The following is a 22740-nucleotide window of genomic DNA, read 5'->3' as shown; positions in this document are numbered from 1 at the left end:
GAGCATATGGGTTTCCAGTAGGTGGGGGCTCAGTCACTAATGTTGATCGGTTAACTATGTGCATGATCCCCACAACTTAGACTAATGAAACAAGCCCACCCACCTAGGGGGAGGTGGGGCCAGGGAATGGCGCCTCCAAGAAGCCCAGGGAGCCCAGAGCGGGGAGAGCAAAGGCTTCTGGAGCCTGGCTCTTCTCTGGTAATTAGAATCGGTTTCATGACTACCAATGTTACCTAGTGGTTAAGCTTAACATATTCAGTTCAATAAAAAATCATCACAAACCCACATTATGGCAGGAGACAGGGAATAGGAAACTAAAAGGAAAGCAGTCCCTAAACTCAAAGAGCTTATGTTCTGCTGGAAAAAGATACAACTTGGACACAATAATTAAACTTGTATATAATAATTAAATGCAAAAAAGCAATTTCAAGAGAGAGTACTCACAACTATAGCAGTCAGGAAAGAGGGAGGCGAGGTTCCCAAGCTGGACAGCCAGGTAGAACAGTGGATAGAGCACCAAACTTGGAGTCAGAAAGATGAGTTCAAATCCATCCCCAGACACTTCCTAGCTGTGTGACTTTGGGTAAACCACTTCACTCTGGTTACCTCAGTTTCCTCATCTGTAAAATGAGCTGGAGAAGGAAATAACAAGCCATTCCAGTTATCTTTGCCAAGAAAACCTCAAATAGGGTCACAAAGAGTCGGTAATGACTGGAGGATAGACTAGAAGAGCAGTGAGGGCTGAGCAATGGAGGTTAAGTGACTTGCCCAAGGTCACAGAGCTAGGAGGTGTCCAGATTTGAACCTAGGACCTCCCATCTCTTGGCCTGGCTCTCCATCCACTGAGCCACCCAGCTGCCCCCCTCCAATTATATTTTTTTTAAAACCCATACTTCTGTCTTACTTGTTCAGGGCCACACAGCTGGATCAAATTTGAGCCCAGATCCTCCCAGCTCTAGGCCTGACATTCTACCCACCGTGCTGTACCCAGTTACATTTTAATCTGGTTGGATTTGAGAGTCTTATAAATTGCATGTGGTGACTGACACCTCTGCCCAAGAGCCTTCAGAAGTTAAGGGACTTCCCCAGGGTCTCTCAGCCAGTAGGGATCAGAGACAAAGACTCACACTCAGGTCTTCCTGGCTCAGAAGACCATCTCTACCCACTATATCATGATGCCTCTTCTTAGGGTTACCAAAATCAATATTTTAAAAATAAAATAAACCATGTGTGGCATACTAGTAAAAAGATTTTGGCTTCCATGATAAAACTATCAACCAAGAAGGTAACCCTTAAAAATTAAAATTAATGTACAACACTTAAAATAGTATATTTTAAAAGAAATTTATTAACGATCATTAGAAATAAAGGAATAAAAAGGTAACAAAATAAAAACCAGGTGCCCATGGCTAATCTACCTGTTCAAAAACCCTGCTTACCACCACAGTTGCAACCCAGGAAGCAAAAAGAGACTAAGACCAGGAACCCCACTCAATATATCCCCCTGTATACAGGAAGTACATCACAACAGAAAGTCAGTGGTCTCCTGGGAAATGCAGTTTTTAGGGTAACAGATTTCCAATTATACACAATCAACATTTATTAAAAACCCACTATGTACCAAGCACTAGGGAGAGAAAAAAAAAAGGCAACAATTTATAACCAAACAAGAGACAGAGAATATTATAAGATATAAAAGAAATAATTTTTATTATATTAAATTTAAAATTTTTGTACAAATAAAACTAATGTAATCAAGATTAGAAGGGAAACAACAAACTGGGGGGAATGTATCACAAATTTTTCTGATAAAGGTCTAATTTCTCAAATTTCTAGAGAACTAAGTCAAATTTACAAGAATACAAGCCATTCCCCAATTTATAAATTGTCCAAGTATATGAACAAGCAGTTTTCAAATGAAGAAAATGAAAGCTATCAAAAGTCATATAAAAATGTTCTAAATCCCTCTTGATTAGAAAAAATGCAAATTAAAACAACTCTTGAGGTACTATTGCTTAGTATTAATTGAATTTTTATTATATTGAAATATTTATTTTGTATAATGAAAATTTTGTGGAATTTTGTGCTGTATATATATAGAATAATTTTGACAGACAAACAATAGGACCAATACCTTGTAAATCTTGAAATCTCTCAGACTTGTGAATGTTAAAAATTTCCCCATCGGGGAATTCTTAATTGGAACAAATTCCCTACTGAGAAACATTCCCCATTTTGATGTGAGAACTCGCCAGGATCAGAAATGGGAGGACCTCTACTCCACCCGCACTTAAGACTGCTTTAGGGGAGAAAACTCCTTGCTAAACAAAAGAAAGTACTTGGATCCATGCTTATGGTGGGGCAAGGAGTTCTTTGAGCCAGGCCTGTTTTTAGAATTGATACAATGAGATGCTAGGTACCTAAAAGGGTCGGGCAAGTTTTCTCTTGATGAGATTAGTTGACTCAGCTGTGTTTTCTCTTGTTCAGACTTACTGAGGAGATTGGTCAACACAGCAGCATTTTTTCTGATTCAGACTTACTGAGAAGATTTGTCAACTTAGCAGGAATTCAGATGGACAGTCCTTTGGAAAGCGTCTACAGTGATTGGTAGATGTAGGGACTTAGGGGAGGTGACATAGGAGAAAAACCCCTATATAAGAAAAAGCAGCATCTCTTGAGGATATAGATATCCTTTTGGAGAAATCCTTTTGGAGGATCTCTGATGAGGATCACTTGGGAAGAATCTCTTGAGAGAGGCTCTGGAGAAGGGAAGCTCTTGGAGGACAATCTCTAAGGAGGTCTCACTGGAGCTCTCTCTGGTGAAGTCAGCTGAGATGGAGCTGGCCTGGTGTCACTAGAATCCTTGTTTAGGCAGACCTTGTGATGAGTGTTAAAAGAGTGACTGACTGATTCTCTCTCTTAAGACTCAGGTCTAGGCCATATTGGCTTGAGGCCCTTCATAATTATTCCTTTCCTACTCTTTCTCTCTTTCTCTAATTCCTCATTATATTATTAATTAAAAATCTCTATAAAACCCAGTTGACTTGGGTATTTGAATAATTGGTTATATTTCCCTGGCAACCACCTTATATTTGATTTAAAAACCAAGACACTGTAGTGAAACATATTTTCTGCAGTCAAATTTACTCACCCTCTCTTATATCTATCACAATTTATATCTTCCACTATTTTAATCACTACAGTTTAAGACCTCAACCATTTTAAATATCACAACCTGTAAGGAGTGTAAGATATTGTTTAATTAAAGAAGTTTACTAATTTAAAAAGCTATCAGATTGACCAATATGGCAGTAAAGGAAAGTAACAAATGTTGGAGAGGATGTGACAAAATTGGGATCCTAATGCATTGTTGGTGGAGCTGATCCGGTGGAAGGCAATTTGGAATGATGCCCAAAAAAGCTATAAAACAATATATACCCTTTGATTCCATAATACCACTACTGACTGGGTCTGTATCCCAAAGAGAAAAAAAGGGGGAGACAGGGAAAGACTTACTGGCACAAAAATATTTATAGCAGTTCTTTTTGTGGTGCAAAGAACTAGAAATTGAGGAGATGCCCATCCACTGGGAAATGGCTGAACAAAATGTGATACATGTTGGGTGATGGAATGCTATTGTGCTGTAATAAATGATGATTTACAAGATGATTTCAGAAAGAGCTGGAAAGATCTGCATGAACTGATGCAGAGCAAAATAAGCAGAACCAGGAGAACATTGTACAGAACAACAGCAAAATTGGTCAATGATTATTTGTGAAACCCTGGCTCTTCTCAGCAATACAATAATCTGGGACAACCCTGAAAGATGTGAAGGGAAATGTCATTCATCTCCAGGAAAAGAAATGTTGGAGTTGTCTCCCACATCAGTGTATTTATGCTTTTATTTGGAGGTTTGGGTTATTTATGAGCATGATCCTACAAGCAATGACCACTATGGAAGTGGGTTTTGCATGATAATAAAAATAAAATTTTTAAAAATTCAAAGGAAGATAAAACTGAAAAAAAAAGAAAGAACAAAGAAAAGAAAAGAGAAACAAAAGACAGCCTTTGCCCTCCAGGAGCTCACAATCTAATGGAGAGGGGGAGGCAGGAACAACATGCAAACAAATATCTACAAAGCAAGGATATATACAAATTCAGGATAAATGGGACATAATTAACAGGGAGAAGGAACTGGAAAGAAGACAGCTGGCAGTCAATAACTCTGTGCTGGATGATTGATTGAATACACAGATGTTTAGCCAGCTGCTTCCAAATCCTCGAGATCTTAGATAACTGAATACTGGGAGAATGTGGAGGAGATTAGAGGGTATAGAGCTGGAGGGGACCTCGGGGCCATCTGGTACAATTTTTTCATTTTCTAGGGGAAGCAGCGGAGGCTCAAAGGGAAGTCACTTGAGAAAGGTCAAACTGCCAGGGAGTAGCAAAGTGAGGATTTGAACCCTGGTCCTCTGGTTCCCAATCCAGCAGCCTTTCTGCTAGGTCAGATAGGTTTATCCCCAGCCTAAGAGGTAAGACACAAAGTCACAGTCAAAGGCAGCTAGTTAGAGATGTCAAACTCAAGAAACTGATCACTGTGGGCTTGCATAGAGACAGAAAAAAAAATCCACACATAATAATATTATCTATTCTATTTTTATCTATTTTGTTAAACTTCCCAATTGCATTTTGATCTAGCTCTGGCATCAGGGAGTTTTCACAAGCAGCTGCATTTGACATCTCTGGGACAGAATAGGAAGACCTGAATTCAGGTCTAACCTCAGACACTTCCCAGCTGTGTGACCCTAAGCAAGTCACCTAACTTCTGACTGCCTCTGTTTCCTAATATATACATGGAGATAATAATAGCCCTCTTGGGGTTTTTGTTTGTTTGTTTGCTTGTTTTTAAACCCTTACCTTCTGCCTTGGAACCACTACTATGTATTTATTGTATTTAAACATACTATGTATGTATTGGTTCCAAAGCAGAAGAATGGTAAGGGTTAGGCAATGGGGGTTAAGTGACTTGCCCAAGGTCACACAGCTGGGAAGTGTCTGAGGCCAGATTTGAACCCAGGACCTCCCATCTCTAAGCCTGGCTCTCCATCCACTGAACCACCCAGCTGCCCTCACTTCTTGAAGTTTTTATTTAGGAGTAAATGAAATAATAGTTGTGAAGTGTTTTGCAAACCTTAAAGCACTGTATAAATTCTAGCTATTATTATTAGGTCCACCCCAAATCATTGGGCATGTTTGAATAAGCCCAGGAGGGGCAGCTGGGTGGCACAGTAGATAGAGTACCAGGACTGGAGTCTGGTGGACCTGGGTTCCGACCTGGCCTCAGATACTTCTAGTTGTATGACTCTGGGCAAGTCACTTACCCCCTTTGCCATCCTTCTGACTTAGAACTGATACTAAAGCAGAAGGTAAGGGTGTAAAATTTTAACAAAAGACTAAAACCTAGAACTAGGCAAAAAGATGAAGGGGAGCAGGCAGAGAAAGACCTGAGAAAAGAAAGGATCACTAAAGGCTTCTCATCTTTGATGTTATTTCTTCCTCATATCTGGGGGTGTCTTTCCCTTGTAGCACTACCACCAGCCCCTCCTCCCCATACCAGCCCCTCTCTCCATCTCATCTCCACCCCCAGGGCTAGAAGGACCAGAATCCCAAGGAAGACAGAGAAAGGGGCAACACACAGCCAGTCTGGGTCCTCCACATCATACCCAGCAGAGGAACCATCTGCTCCTGCCAAAGACTAGGGCAAAAGCTCCCCCCGAGGCACAGCTGTTTCCATCAGAGCCCCCAGTTGCAAGGAGTTGCAGAAACCGCAGGAATGATCATCCCAAGGGGAAGGGATTAGATGGAGGGACAAGGGGAAAGCAGGGGGGGTCAGTAATGGAAGTGGTGAAGGGGGAGAGGCAGGGGAGCACAAACTGGGAGGCAGAATCAAAGAGAATGGCAGGTTCTGCAAACATCAGCACAGCAGCCACTCCTCTTTCCTTTCTCCTCTCCATTTCCCTTTCCCCCCACCCCTCGGTTCTCTGCTTCTCTCTCTCTCTCTCTCTCTCTCTCTCTCTCTCTCTCTCTCTCTCTCTCTCTGGCTCTCTGTCAGACACACACACACACACACACACACACACACACACACACACACACCCCATTGTACAATGGAATAAGCATTGTCTCCAGAATACAAGAACCCTGTTCAAGGTTCAAATCTCTCCCTCTGGTCTTTATTAGCTGTATAACTTTAGGCAACTCATTTAACCTCCATGGGTCTCAGTTTCCTCATCAGCAATTGTTTAAATTAAAAAAAAAACTGATAAACAAACATATCCCCTAGATGTTAGACTTTGAGGGAGTTTTTGAAAGACCAGAACTCTTAGAGTGGAAAGGACACATTCAGAAACAACCACCCCGAGATTGGTCAATACAACAGTTAAGGAAAATGATAAATGTTGGAGAGGATGTGGCAAAATTGGAACACAAATGCATTACTGGTGGAGTTGTGAACTGATCCAGTCATTCTGGAGGACAATTTGGAATGATGCCCAGAGGGCTATAAAACAATGCATGCCCTTTGATCCAGAAATACCACTATTAGGTCTGTATCCAAGAGATTCTTTTTTAAAAAGGAGGGGAAAGGACCTACTTATACTAAAATATTTATAGCTACTCATTTTGTGGCAAAGAATTAGAAATTAAGTCCATGAGTTGAGGAATGGTTGAACAAATTGTGCTATATGTTGGTGATGGAATACGCTTGTGCTATAAGAATTGATGAGCAGGAGGACTTGGAAAGTTGGAAAGATTGTCATGAACTTGATGCAGAGGGAAATAAACAGAACAGGGATAACATTGTACATAGTAACAGCAATATTGTACAATGATCAACTGTAATAGACTCAGTTACTCTCAGAAATACAATAATCCAGGACAATTCTGAGGGACTTGAGACAAAGATAGGAATGCACCTTCAGAGAAAAAACTGGTGGAGTCAGAATCCAGATGAAGCATGCAATTTTGCACTTAAGTTTATTTGGGGTTTTGTTTGGGAGTTTTGGTTTTATATGAGTATTCTCTTACAAAAATGGACAATATGGAAATATGCTTTGCATATATCTCAGACCAAATTGTTTTCCAACTCTGGGAGAAGAGAGAGAAGGGAAGGAGGGAGACAATTTAGAACATATAGCTTCAGAAAACTTGTATAGAAATTTGTTATTCATTTAATTGGTAAAAAATAAAGTATCTTTATAAAAAAAATTTTAAACCCTTCCCTTCCATCTTGGAATCAATATGTGTATTGGGAAGTGTCTGAGTCCAGATTTGAACCCAGAACCTCCCATCTCTAGGCCTGGCTCTCAATCCACTGAACTACCCAGCTGCCCCCTATAAAAAATTTTTTTAATCAGAAATTGAAAGAAAAAGAAAGAGAAAGAAAGAGCAGCCCCTGGAGATCAGAATGTGCCAAGTGCTTCAGAGCCTAAATGTCAAATGCTATAAGTTTAAGTAGGCTCATGTTCCCCCAGTCCTCCATGCCTGGAATGGAAGAAGGGAGGAAGAAAAGAAAGAAGAGAGGAAGGAAAAGGAGGGAGGGAGAAAGAGAGAGGGAAGAAAAAAGGAAGGGAGGGAGGAAGAAAGGAGGGAAGGAAGGAGGAAAAGAGGGAGAGAGAAAAAGAAGGGAGGAAAGGAGGAAGGAAATAAACCTTTATTAAGTATCTATTATGTGCCAAAAACTATGTTAAACCCAATGGGTCTAAAGGGCTATTTTAGTTTTAACATCATACCCCCAACTCCTGGAATAGCAACTTTTCGTGTAAATCTTTTTGAGAGGAAACATGGTAAATCAATAAGAACGTTGCACTTGGAGGAAGCAAGACCTGGAATGCCAGTCTTGCCTGTGACCCTCAGTGTGTGACTCTGGGCAAGTCTTTTAGCTTGTCTGAGTGTCAGGTTCCCCACTGACAAAGTGAGCAGAATAACAGCACCTCCCAGTAGCACAGGGTTGTTGTGAAGATCAGTTAAGTTTAGGTATGTCAAATTGTTTTGCAAACCCTAAAGTGCCACAAAAATGTTAGGTATTCTTTTGAAGAAAACGTTTTAAAGCCTTAATTCTCTTTTTTCAATGTATTGATCAGATTGCAGGGGTGAGGGGGGAGTTGTCATTTTGCTTCTTCCTCTATTTAAAAAAAAACAATCTTTGTTATACAGGATAGCATTCTGGGAAGGAAGGAAAGAGGCATTTATCAAACATCTACTATATGCTAAGTGCTTTACAAATATTTATTTGATGCTCACAGCAACCTTGGGAGAGAGATGCTGTTACTATTACTATTTGTTTGATGAGGAAACTTGGGTAAACAAGTGACTTGCCCAGGGTCACCCAGCTAGTAAGTATCTGAGGCTAGATTTTAATTCAGGAAGAGGAGTCTTCTTGATTCCAAGTCTAATGCTCTATCCACTGTACCAACAACCTTGTATTATTAGGATTATACTCATTTGACTGATGAGGAAACTGAGGTCAAAAAAGATGAAATTACTTGTCCAAGGTCACTCAGCTAGTCTCAGACCTAGAGCTGGAAGAGAGCAAAAAGAAGTCCAGAAAGATTTAATGAAGGACCAGAATTTCAACTCTGGCAATAAGACCTGCAGACTTTATAGAACTGGACAGGATCTTGGAGGGACCTCAGAGACCATCAAGCCAAATGCCTTCATTTTACAGAGCAGGAAACTGAGGCCCAGAGTCTTGCCTAAAGTCACACAGCCAGTAAAAATCAAAGGCATGTTTTGAACCCAGGTCTTCCAGTCTTCAAGTCCAGTATTCTTTCCATTACAGAATGTTGCCTAGAAACCAGGTTTCCTTTTTTTCCAAAACTATAGTTACTAAAACAAAGAAAAACAGTGAGGATAAATCTATAGTACCCTTGCCACAAGCAAGCAAGATGTAGGAAGAAATCCCTCAATACATCCGTGGCTGGAGCAGATTCTACAATTGGGGAGGCAGAGGGGAGGCAAGTGGGGAGAGAGGAGAGGGAAAGCAAAGCAAAGCCAGCCCCACAATAAGAATAAGCCCTGAGACATATTTAGATACATGGGTTCTGTCAGGCCACAGTAGATATCAGCTGTAAGTGAGTTAAAGCAAATAAATGAGGATGTCTCCTCTCGCTGGAAGGAGGCCACCAGGCCATGCAAAGTGATAGATAATAGAATAACCACACACAAGCTAAATGTCCTGGCCTGGGCTTGGCTCGGGAGCCCCAAGAACCAATCAGAAACGCAGCAGCAGCTCTCCTTGGAAGGGAAGCAGGAAAGCACTCAACTGGACATTTCTCCAGGGGCATGGACTGCAGAATCCTCCTTCCCTTCCTTCAGTGCCCCCTCCGGCCTTCCTCAGTCCAGCGCTCTGTTCGCCAAACAAGAATTGGAAACCAAGGTGTGGAAGGGAGCCTCCCTGCAAATGGCGGAAAGAGAATTGGCTCATCCTGGCTGGTGGCCCCAGCCCACCTTGAACAAACAAGGGCGCATTTCCCATTCAGCAAGTCAGGAAAGTATGCTATAAGGCTTATAGATCTAGAGAATTAGCACTTAGACCATCTCATCTAACTCTCATTTTACCTTTGAGGAATCAACAAAGATGAAGAGAGTGGCCCTGGCTCATCCTTTTTCTTATTGTTGGTGTCATTGGATCATTTCAGTTGTGTTCAACTGTTCATGATCCTGTTTGGGGTTTTCTTGGCCAAGATATTGCCATTTCCTTCTCCAGCTCTTTTGACAGATGAGAAAAGTGAGGCAAACAGGATTAAGTGTCTTGGCCAAGAGCTTGTCTTTTCCTTCTCCAGCTCTTTTGACAGATGAGGAAACTGAGGCAAGCAGGATTAAGTGTCTTGGCCAAGATCTTGCTTTTTATTTCTCCAGCTCTTTTGACAGATGAGGAAACTTAGGCAAATTGTATTAAGAGTCTTGGCCAAGATCTTGCCTTTTCCTTCTCCAGCTCATTTAACAGATGAGGAAACTGAGGCAAAAAAAATTACATGCATTGGCCAGAGTCATACAGATATTAAATATCTGAGGCTGGATTTGAGTTTAGGTTTTCCTGACTCCAGGTGCAGCATTCTTTCTGCTGTACCACCTAGCTGCCTCACAATCATACTACTTAGGTAAGAAGTCACAGAGCTGGGATTTGAACCCAGGTCCTCTTGATTCCAAATTCAGCTCCATTTCTCCACACTAAACTATTCCCCCAAATCATCATCAGATTAGTTGTGTGTTATTTTTTTTATTAGATATTGACCACAGATAAAATGATGGTTCATCTCTTACAGCCCCTGACCTTCCTGGTTCTCTACACTTCTTCCTTCTACCTAGTAAGTCCTTCTCAATCCCACCAAGCTTACAGCTGCCTCAGAGTCCCTCTTTTTTCTTTCTTTTTAAAAACTTTATCTTCCATCTTGAAATCAATATTATGTATTTGTTCTAAGGCAGAAGAGCAGTAAGGGCTAGGCAATAGAGGTTAAGTGACTTGCCCAGGGTCACATAGCTAGGAAGTATCTGAGGCCAGATTTGAACCCAGGACCTCTGATGGCTCTCTATCCACTGAGATATCTAGCTACTTCTGGTCCCTCTTCTTTCAAAGCATGCTTCCTGGATAGAAGCCGCATGTTATGGAGAGAAGCAGAACATGGTCCAATTTGGTTGCATAGAGTCTATAGAGGGGCACAACCCAAAATAAGGAAAAGTCAAGCAATGCCAGATTGCAGAGGGCCCTGAATGCTTGAGAAAGGTGCTTAAATCTTATTCCACAGGATACAGGGAGCCATGGATGATATTTGAGCAGAGAAATGGCATCTACAGATTTTTAGGGGCAACTAGGTGGCATAGTGAAAAGAGTGCGCACCTTGACTATGATTGGATACTAGCTGATGACCCTAGGCAAGACACTTAATCTCTGTTTGCCTCAGATTCCCCATCTGTAAAATGGGCATAATAATAATATCAACTACCTTGCAGGATTGTTGTGAAGATTGAATGAGATAATAGTTATAAAGCAGCTAGCACAGTGCTAAGCCCATATGAGCACTCTATGGATGTTAGCTGTTATTATTACTCACAAAGGAGATTTGTTTGGAAGCGATATAAAGGACAGGATGGGAGCAGGAAGAGAGAGGAAGCAGGAAAACCAGTTGAAGAGCATTGCAATCATAACAGTCCAGGATGATGATAATGAGGGCTTGTTACAATAGGGTGATAGCAGGTAGACTGAGGAGGACAGATCTGAGAGATTATTATGAAGGTAGAATTAACAGGGCTTGGCAACTTGGTCAAAGTAAAAGCCACTTTTGACAATGTCTTAAAAAAAGAATTCCAGGCATCTGGCTGACTCAGTGAATTGAGAACCAAACCTGGAGACAGGAAGTCCTGGGTTCAAATCTGGCCTCAGACACTTCCTAGCTGTGTGACCCTGAGCAAGTCACTTCACTTCCATTGCCTAGCCCTTATGCCTCTTCTGCCTTGGAACCAATATGCAGTAGTGATTCTAAGACAGAAGGCAAGGGTTAAAAAAAAAAAAAAGAGGGGGCAGCTGGGTAGCTCAGTGGATTAAGAGCCAGGCCTAGAGACAGGAGGTCCTAGGTTCAAATCTGGCCTCAGCCACTTCCTAGCTGTGTGACCCTGGGCAAGTCACTTGACCCCCATTGCCTAGCCCTTACCACTCTGAGGTAAGGTAAGAGAGGATTTGAACCCTCTGACTCCAAAGTCAGACTTCCTTCTTTCCACAGGAGGCTGGTCAAAGGCCCCATTCACCTTGACTTTCCACTTCTTTCCACTCAAGCAACCTCTCTCCATCCAAGATCTTCAAAAATTTTATTTAAAGATCCTGGAGGGGAAAATCAGTCCCACTTCCCTTCCCCCCCCCCGCCCCGCCCCCCAGCCATCCCCCAAAGAGCCAGAAGCACCACCCCTGGGAAAAGGCGTTCTTTGCTCTAATCCCTGATCCCTTTGGGTCTGTCTCTTCTCAGCAAAATCTAGCCACCAGCTTCTGACGAACAGCCCTTCAGATGGGCAGAGATGGCCACCCGGCCCTGACCCTGCTCGGCTCCCCTCCCCGCCTGCTTGCTTCAGGCCTCGGGGTATCTTAGACTCCAACTGGAAGCTGACCAATGGCAGGGAGCCTGGGCCGCTGCCGCCGGTTGCCTAGGCTTCCGGAGTTCTTCAGAGAAGAGACACTGAATCCATCCCGATAAATCAATAAACAAATTAATGGGCAAACACTGTGGTCGGGAGAGGCTCCTGAGCTAACTAAGACTCTTAGAGCAACACATTTAACTGATCAACTGATGGGCAGACAGCTTGAAACCCAGGCACCATTTCTGGGCCTCCTTCCAGGGAAAAGAAGCCATGGGGGCTGGGGAGGGAAGGAGGGAGGAGGAGAAAGGGGAAACGGAGTCACTCCCCATTCTCTGGTCTTCCATCCACGACTCACACAAACAGTCACACAAACCGTCTTCCAGTGCCAGCGGAGGAGCGCTTTGCCAAGCAGCTTCAAGGAGACACTTTCATCTGATTAGCCGAGGGAAGGGGAATGGCAGAGGAACAAAGAATCAAATTGGGCTCAAACGGAGGCAATTCGCCATTTGTTGTCAGTTTCCCTAACCAGCACTTTAAGCTTCTACCAGTTCTGAGTTCAGGGAGTGGTTCCTGAGCTAAGCGAGGGTGAATCAGCTCCCCCCGGGGCAGGAAAGAGGCAGCTTCTTCCGAGGCGTCGGAGAGGCTCTCTCACAGTCAAAGCAAAACCCAGAAACCCCAGGGCTCTGCCGGGGAGCAGCGCACACACTGCAGAAGCTAGCAGCTCGCAGGAAGGCTCATCCGCAGTGAGACGAAAGGAGAAGTCTCAATGCCCGGCGTTGCCTCGCGCAGCATGAGGATGCCAAGTCAAAGACCCATTCTCCTTGACTTGGGGCGCATCTGGCAGACTGGCTGCTTAAGGAGACGGTCCTTGTGCACGCTCTCGGCATAATGATCGCACGCCGAGGGACCCACTGCATCTGGCCCCTGAGCTCTTGAGTTTCCTGAGGGATGGAGGACAGCTGTTGAACAAGGTCAATTCTATTCAATTCAATAAGAATTTCTTAAATGAAGGGAGGCAGTGGGGAGAATACTCAGAGCACCTACCTCACTGAGTTGTACTTTGGAGACCATAATGGGCTGTAGGAATATGAGCATTTATGGCAGAGAGATGGCACACTGGATGGAGCCAGGCTTGGGATCAGGAAGATTCATCTTCAGGAGTTCAAATCAGGTCTCAGACATGTATTAGTTGTGTGAACATGGCCAAATCACTTTACCCTGGTTGCCTCAGTGTCCTCATCTGTCAAATGAGCTGGAGAAGGAAATGGCAACCCACTAGGTATGTGTCCCTGGGCAAGTCACTTCACCCTGGCTGCCTCAGTTTCTTCATCTGTCAATGATCTGGAGAAGAAAATGACAAATACTCCAGTATCTTTGCCAAGGAAACCACAAGTGGGGTCACAAGAGAGTTGGACACAACTGAAAAGACTGAACAGATGTCTTTTCTCCTAGAACACTTAGAATCCCTTTCTTCAATGACCTTGCATTATTTCTCATACAGACCACTCCTTCCTACTGGAAATCCTCAAGACTAAGAAGATGGGGATAAAAGGTTGGCCTTGGAGTCAGGGAGATGAGTTAAAAGTCTTGATTCTGACACACACTGTGTTTATGGCGTAAGTCTCTTAATTTCCCAGGGGGCCCAGGCATTAGACTATAAAGTATAGATATATAACTTCCCAATCTGCACTGAATATGAGGGAAGCTTCCATCCCAAGATCCAAAGGTAAAATCATAGATCTGGACAAAATACAAACAAAAGGGGCAGGAAGTCAAAAATGAAAAAACAGTACCTACCAAGTCTTCTTGGGGAAGGAGGGAGGGAGGTAAATAATATATAAACAGATTAATTGGGGCAACTAGGTGATTCGGTGATTTGAGAGCCAGGCCTAGAGATGGGAGGTCCTGGGTTCAAATATGGCCTCAGACACTTCCCAGCTGTGTGACCCTAGACAAGTCACTTAACCCTCTTTGCCTAGCCCTCACCACTCTTCTACCTTGGAACCAATATTTAGTACTGATTCTAAAACAGAAGATAAGTGCTTTTAAAAATATATAAAATTTTCTTTACATGTAATTGAAAAATGTTTAATGAAATAAATAAAAATATATTGAGAAAGGGGGGAAAAAGATCCCTAGTGGTATATAGGAAGAAGTTGGCATGTAAGAGGAGCCTCCAACCTCCATTATGTCCCTACTTCCAATTTCCTATACCAGAGACTTCCAAGAACCTCTCCTTTGGGGGAGATTTGAGACTTTCTCAGAATTGAGCTATCTGCCTCTCAGGGGGAAAGCTCACTCAATCTGTGGATGTGCTAGTGTAGTCTCCTCTGAATATCTTCTCTAATGTATTTGCTATCAGCTTAGATAAATGGGTTTATTTGCTGGTCTCTGTGAAACTGGCATCAGGTAGAAAGAGTCAACCCTTGGATATAGCCTGGATAGCATGGGCTACTCCTTCCTGGAAAGGGATATTGAGCAGGAATGAAGCTTGAGGCTAAAATTATTCCCCCTACACTGTTGTTGTTTATCCTTCATTTCTGAAGAAGACCAAAGAGAGATGTCTTGACTCTGTAGCTAACTGGATTTAAGTGAGGCAGAGTTGCACAACGCTTCCTTGGAGAAGGGGATAGGGCAGGGGAGGCTGTACCAATGTTGATCTATGCCTCCCATGAACCATGTGCAGCAAACCCAGGAGCACACATCATCTACATGGGCACATACACCCACAAAAGCTTAGATAAGAAAAAATTTCTTCCCTCGAGGAGCTTACAGTCTAGTTGGCAATAAGATATACACAAAGAAACTATATTGTGGGATAAATTCATGAGAGAAATACAAAGCCAAATGGGAAGTGGTCCCAGGAAAGGTTGCTATTGACATGAGAATCAGGGAAGACTTCATGGAAGAGGCAACTTGTGACTTGGACTTTAAGGAGTCCTTAGGCATTTAGGCAGACAAAGACAGGAAGGGAAGACCTCCCAAGATTAAGGAATGGGACCAGAGAGAATATGCTGCATATTCAGAGGCAGACAGCAATACAGATTAACTGGAACAGAGATTGTGTGGAGAATAGGACGACATAACTCAGTCAAAACAAAAGTGAGAGAGGGCAGCTAGGTGACTCAAGGGATAGAACCAGGCCTGGAGACAGGAGGTCCTGGGTTCAAATTTAGCCTCATATACTTCTTAGCTCTGTGAGCCTGAGCAAGTCACAACCCTCATTGCCTAACCTTTATCACTCCTCTGCCTTAGAACCAATACATAGTATTGATTCTGAGATAGAAGGTAAGGGGTTTTTTTTTAAGGCAGAATGGCACCACATCATGAAAAATTTTGAATGCCAGGCAAAAGGTGAGCATTTAGGGAGGCAGTAGGGAGCCACTGGTGGTTTTTGAGCAGAACTATGAAAGGACCAGGCATTTGTAAAAGAAAGATTGTTCCAGATTGAAAGGGAAAAAAGTGGAGTTACGAGGATGAAAAAATATGAGAGATGTTGTGGAGATGGAATCAATAGGACATAATAATTGAATGGATGGGAGAAGCACAAGGTTGTAGAACAAGCCAAAGATAACCCCAAGGATTTAACTCAGGAGACAAGGACACTTATAGAAATAGTGAAGACAAAAAGAGTGGGTTGAAGGAGGGGAAAGGTAATAAGCTTGATTTAGTGTTGGGGGTGGGAGGACTAGATCTTGATTTTATTAATATAGAGAACTCCCAGTGAGGAAATGCCCTCTACCAATGCAGATTAATATCTGCTATGGAACTAAGAGTCATAGATCAGAGACAGAAGGAATCATAGGAATTAGAGTTGGAAGAGCTCTTAGAGGGCATCTAGTCCAACCCTTGCCTTTTGCAGATGAGGAAATTGATGGCCCAGGTCATACATTAAACATTAAAGGTAGAACTTGAATTTGAAGGGGGAAGACAACACAAAAAAATGAAGCTGAAAAGGTGGGGAGGAATACCTGGGTGGGGGCATGGTGTAAGAAAGAATGAGGCAGCTGGCTCTCTTCATTAAAGGAGTTTCTAAGTGGGGTGAAGCTCCCAAAGTGTCCATCCTTACCTCTCCAATCAGGGTTGAGGGGAACTGAGGAGAAGTGGGTTTCCAAGTTGAAGTGATCTTGCAGGAAGGTAATTTCCTAGAGACAATGATAAAGTCCAGGAGAGCAGTCAGGTGGGAAATGAGCATCCAGGTGGAAAATGAAGGCAGAGAAATAACAGAGAAAAATTCTTCCTGTCTCACCAAAATGGACTGACTGGGAAGTAGCAAGCTGCCTTTCACTGGATCTTCCAGTAAAGCCACCACTGGTCAGGAAGGCTGCAGAGGGGATTTTTGCTTCAGGTATGATTTGGACTAGATGTTTCTGAGGTCCATTCCAATCTCAAAATTCTGTGGTTCTGCATGATAAATCTGAGCCTCAAGAAACACCCAAGGAAGGCAAATTTAAAACTCTATTTTCTAAAATCATTTCTGAATCCTTTCCTCCTCCTGGCCATATACACTCCTTTTCATGGTTCTCAAATGCCACCCAAGAGCAAAACAAAACTTAAGCTGAATAATAACGTGAATAGTGTATTGCCCTGTGGGATGTCTGCCATGCTGTCCCCAAGCCCTGGGAGTTAGGAGGGAAATGAAATGAGGGCAGATGTCAGAGAGAGGGGACAGAGAGCCTTGGGAGTCAACCAAGCTCATTCCATCATGGGCTCATTTCATGGAGAGGAAGGAGGGAGCCACTGACAATTTTTGAGAGGAAACATGACATGACCAAGTCTAGGCAATGGATATGTTCTGGTTACAAAATGATGGATGGATTAGAAAGGGAAGAATTAGAAGTAGGAAAAAGGGCCAAATGTGAGAGAAGGTAGAGCTGGAGGTAGAAAGAACTCTGTCAGTGTTTAGATAGGAGAAGTGAGAGTGAGAAATAAACCAATGATAACTCTAAAGTAAGAAGCAGTTAAGTTGCACAGTGGTGAGGAAGACGAATTCAAATCTGACCTTAGACACTTACTGGTTGTAGGACCCTGGGCAAGTCACCTAACCCCTGTTTGCCTCAGTTTTCTCATCTGAAAGTTGGAGATGATAATAATAGCATTTACCTCCTAGGGTTGCCACAAGGATTAAATTAGTTAATACTGGTAAAAAAAAGTGCTTAGCATAGTGGCTGGTACGTAGTAGATACTTAATAAATGCTTGTTTCCTTCCATCCATCAAGAACTTTCTGACAAATCTCTGTTTAAAGAGACAGAATCCTAGGAGACAGAAAGAGACATGGTGTCCCTGTGTAATCCATTTACCAAGTTAATAGTACTTTTATCAGAACCCATAAACAAAAAAGCTATATGTCCCAGGGCTAAGTGCTATTTATGAACCTGACTTTCAAGAGCTAGGGCAGAGCAGAATATCCTTCTCAATATTTGATTGAGAAAGGGAAAGAATAGAAGATTTCTTCCCATCCATCTAGTGTCTACTTCCCAACCAGCTTGCCACAAAGAATATTAATTATTCATAATGATAATAATAATGGCAATTAGATGGTGTGATGGACAGAGCTGGATTCAGGAAGACCTGAGTTCAAATCTGACCTTGGACACTTCCTAACTGTGTGACCTTGGGCAAATCACTTCACCTCCATTGTTCAGCCCTTACCACTCTTCTGCCTTGGAATCAATACTTGTTATTGATTCTAAGATGGAAGGTAAGGGCTTAAAAATAATAATAATTGTACGTGGGGAAATGTGACTAAATAATTCCCATCTTTTGACTCATTTCTGGGCACATTCCCCAAGAAGAACAGAAAGGTCCCAATGTGCTGAAACATTTTAAGTTACTCCTTTGTGGTGCCAATGATTTGTTGTTATTGTTGTTGTTCATTTGTTCTAAGTCATTCCTGACTCTTCATGACCCCATTTGGGGTTTTCTTGGCAAAAACACTGCAGTAGTTTGCCGTTTCCTTCTCCAGATCATTACACAGATGAGAAAACTGAGGCAAACAGCGTAAATAACTTGGCCACACACAGCTAGAAAGTGCCTGAGACCAGATTTGAACTCATGAAGATGAGGCTTCCTGACTCATAGCGCCATCTAACTGCCAGCCCATCAATTAGCCATTAGCTAAATCCTTTGTAGTGTATGAACAGCTCTGTACTGTCTTTCTCACAGCAACTCTATGTGCCTGGCACTGATCGAAGTGCTTTACAATAATAATCTCATTTCATCTTTACAACCCCTGAGAGGTAGGTGCTATTATTATTCCCATTTTCAGATTAAAAAACTGAGGCAAAATTTAAGAAATTTGCCTAGGATCACACAACTAGTAAGTGTCTAAGGTCAAATTAGAACTCAAGATCTTCCTAACTCAAGTCCCAGTAATCTATGCATTGCTCACCTAGTCGCCCTTTTGGGTAGCTGCTCTGTGTTTATTCCTGGGCTAGCTATCATCCATTTCTTCCTTCCCTCCACCTTTAAGAATTACCATATCCAAGGAAGGATGCATCCTGTTGAGGAATTCATCTAGGCTGTGACTTGGAGTAGGAAAGAAGTGTCCTGGGAACAGTGCTATGTCATTGGCACCTTCTAAATTTTAAAGCCGTTGCCCAATCCTAGTTATTGCTCTGTTTGGAGGTTAGAAAAATAAGACAGGTTCTCCGCCTTTATGGAGCTTGCCAACTAATTACAGAGACAAGAATAACACATGTGAAATAATTAAAGAAAATAAGGCTGAAATTAATGGCATTACATTGCCCCACCTAGTTGCCAAGTGCTCTGTTTAGAAGCTAGAAAAGCGTAAGATAGGTTCTCTGTTCTCATGAAGCTCAACACCTAATTGCAGAGGCAAGTTCCACACATGAGAAATAATTAGAAAACATAAGACTGCAATTAATTGCATTAATTAAATACTAAATTCTATGGAAATAACTTGGTCTGATGTATAACCTATATCAAATTGCTTATCATCTCAGGAAGGAGGGAGAGGAGGGAGCAAGGGAGAGAATTAGAAACTCAATTTAAAAAACACAAATGTTAAAAATTGTTCTTACATGTACTTGGGGGGAAATTAAATATTTTTTTAAATTTAGTCTAGTAGAAGGATGGCTAAATTTGAAATCAAAAGATATGGGCTCAATTTTCTCCTCTAGCAATTATTAGGCTGCTAGGTGGCACAGTGGATGGAGTACTGAGTCTGGAGACAAGAAAATCTGATTTTGAATCTGGCCTCTGGCACTTGCTCACTGTGTGACCCTGAGTGAGTCACTTAACTTTCTATTTATCTCAGTTTCCTCATCTGTAAAAAATGAGATATAATAGCACCTACTTCCCAGGGTAGTTTGTGAATCATTGTAAAGCACTTAGCATGATGCCTATATAAATGTTAGCTATTATTCTTATTACTAACCAAATGACCTTGGCACTAAACGTTGGTAAGCCTTACTTTTCTCATCTATAAGATGGGGAGAACAACCCTTGTGTTATGTGTCTCACAGGGACAAAGAGCTCTGCAAACTCTACAGTGCCGAGAGCTCTATTAGTCGAGGCAGCCAGAGGAATGAATGGCCATCTCTTTTTGGTTTAGTCTTCAGGTGACCTGCTGAACCACCCAGGTTTTTCATCTCTTGTTGATGTGGCTTCTCTGTTTTTTATTGCTTTTCCTGTTCCTCAAACTGCTCTAAAGTAAATGTCAAATGTTCGCCACCAACAGTGAGGTCTCCTATATTCAGGGTCTTCCTTCTAGCTGCAAACAGTCTTCATTAACTTCTATTTTTCATTCTTTTTTTTTTTTGGATGGGGAATGGGGGAACTAAAGGTGGGAGGGGGAGTAAGCCTTGAAGCTTCTCAATCTTGCATTGATCTTAAAAAAGAAAGAAAGAAAGAAACTGGGAGAATCCTCCACTGACATCCTCTTGGCCTGTATCTATGTGGTATGGAGCTGACCCCGGGCTCTCAGAGGCTCTGATGGTCGAGAATAAGCTCTGGCTGGTCCTGCCAAGCTGGAGGGGGATTGGGGCCAATCCTGGCTACAGACTTGGATGATTGATTGTCCAAGGATCAGCCTAGCTGAGCTCGGAAAGGCTCAGTAACAGATGGGCTGCAGGGGGGTGAATCTTTTCAGTCTCAAAGACCTATCCCTCTGAGGCATGGAAGCATTAGAATGTGTCATCTTTTTACAAGGATGGAGTCCTCTTCCTCCACCCCCCAGTGGCATCATGGGCTGTTGAAATTATGAAGGAAATAAAAGTGGGGCAGAAGATCTAAGAAGAGAGAGGTCAGTGTGGGCTGGACAGTCAAGGAAGGCTTCCTAGAGAAGAACACACTAAAGTTTGGGTGAGATTTAGATCAGCTGCTCTGGTGGATCTGCTTATCTCATCTGTATCCCTGGTAGCTATCCTGCCCCTAAGCCCTTTAATCTCCTACCAAGACCCAGTTTTTCCTGACTGATAAGGAAGGAAGGAAGGAAGGAAGGAAGGAAGGAAGGAAGGAAGGAAGGAAGGAAGGAAGGAAGGAAGGAAGGAAGGAAGGAAGGAAGGAAGGAAGGAAGGAAGGAAGGAAGGAAGGAAGGAAGGAAGGAAGGAAGGAAGGGAGGGAGGGAGGGGGAGAAAGGGACGGGGAGAGAGAGAGAGAGAGAGAGAGAGAGAGAGAGAGAGAGAGAGAGAGAGAGAGAGAGAGAGAGAGAGAGAGAGAGAGAGAGAGAGAGAGAGAGAGAGAGAGAGAGGAAGGATGAAAAGGAGGCAAACAAACAGACAGACCTGGGATTCCCTTTACCTTATTTTCCACATCCTGCAATGACAATGAATCCCTTTCTAGCCTGTAGCAAAATAGGTCCAACTATATCAGGGATCACTTTCTCTCCTAGGTTAAGGAGTTTATATCAATTAGAGAAAAGTTACTGATAAAATTGCAACGGCTAAAAGCCCCCATTAGAAAAATTTCCAGCATTTAGAAAGAGCTAAATCTCTGTCCTGTTTAAATCTATATATTCTTTACCCAGCAACTGGCTTCTATCATTTCCTCTTTCCCAAGACAAAATTAATGTATACAAAAGTATAATACACATTAATCATCTTTGATCATGAATGTAAGGGAAAGGTCTTTCAAGGACAAATTAAATCAAAAGTTACAACCCATTTAAATAACCTGGAAATTTAGGAATAAAATTCCTTTCATTTTCAGGTTGAGATTCCATAGAGGAGAGAATGAGGGCTGAAGCAACTGCATCGTTGCCTGTTGTCAATCATTAGTCCAAATATTTGCCATCTTGGTAGTACCCGTGTTATCGCCCTCGTCTCTTGGAATCCTGTCGTAGAAAGCCTCTCTAACAGCCCTGATGTCTTCTCTGCTCTGTTTCAGTCATTCAAAAACTCCTCCCACCTCAGGAATTCTGTCCTGGGATCAGAGATCACAACATCCTCAGTCTCTTTAGGGCTAGGACAGAACTCTTGTCCTCTAGGACTACAACTAGCCAGATTCTTGGTTTGGGGTACCAGCACTTTAACCTTGCAGGGAAGTCTGAATACCTGGTTATACATCAAATGAGATAATATTTGGAAAGCAATTTAACGTGGTCTCTGGCACATAGTAGGTACTATATAAATGTTTACCCTTCCTCTTGGTTACATACATACATACATACATACACACATATGTGCATGTATCCTTCTTTCCAATACAAAGTTGGGGGGGGGCGGTTTCCTGGCTAAATAATAAATCATACATGCAGGGCAAATTCATTGGTATAATATATAGCAAGGAATCTCATTTAGCTCAGTAACTCCCAGTAAATAGGTCTATAACCAAGAGGAATCATTGGTTTATATCCCTCACACTTTGGATGTAGACTAATTTGACAGAAAGAAAAAAAAACTTTTTTAACAAGACAAATCAGGAAACCACAGACATTTTTAGTCTTTTTTTTCTCTTGCTGAGAGGAGAGGTAGTCCTCCTCTTTCAGATTGTTGAGCCAAAGAAAAAGGTTCTTAATCAAAATTAAAATTACATACAGTCGTGTAGACGTCAATATTGAATTTATAAAAGTCAAGAGAAGGAAAGTATATGGATGGATAGACACTACATATATCTGTCTATGGGCTTATAGATGTTTATAGGAGGACATAGATATAGATGTATATGTTAATATCTCCATCACATTGTCTCTCATCGTGGAGAGGGAACTCAGCTACTCTCTTAGTGATTATTTTAGAAATTCGAAGAGGCTATTAATAACTTTGTCCTAAGCTAATTATCTTAGGGAGTAGGAAGGCTATTGTCCATCATTCCCTTAAGGCAGCCAAAAATCTAAAATGAAAGAGAGAGAAGGAAAGTGTCAATATGTGCTATTCAAAGCAGCCTGAGAGGATTTGGAGTATGAAGGGAGGGAGTTATTTTGAGAGAAGATCTAGAGATAACCAGCCTCAGGGGGAAAAAAAGATGGTTAACTGAGGGAGAATTTATTTATTAAAAAGCTGCAAGAGACTTTGTTTTAGTGCCAAGTATAGTGGGATGTCCTGCATCCATGAGACAGATTGACAATTAAAGTAAAAAACTAAGAAAATCCAACATGCTTAGTCTGAGAATACTTCCAAAAGGATAGAAATCTTGAGGAAAGTAATTATTAG

The sequence above is a fragment of the Monodelphis domestica genome, chromosome 2 (genome assembly GCF_027887165.1).
Source record: "Monodelphis domestica isolate mMonDom1 chromosome 2, mMonDom1.pri, whole genome shotgun sequence".
NCBI lineage: Eukaryota > Metazoa > Chordata > Mammalia > Didelphimorphia > Didelphidae > Monodelphis > Monodelphis domestica.
Note: the sequence above shows the minus strand (reverse complement) of the source record.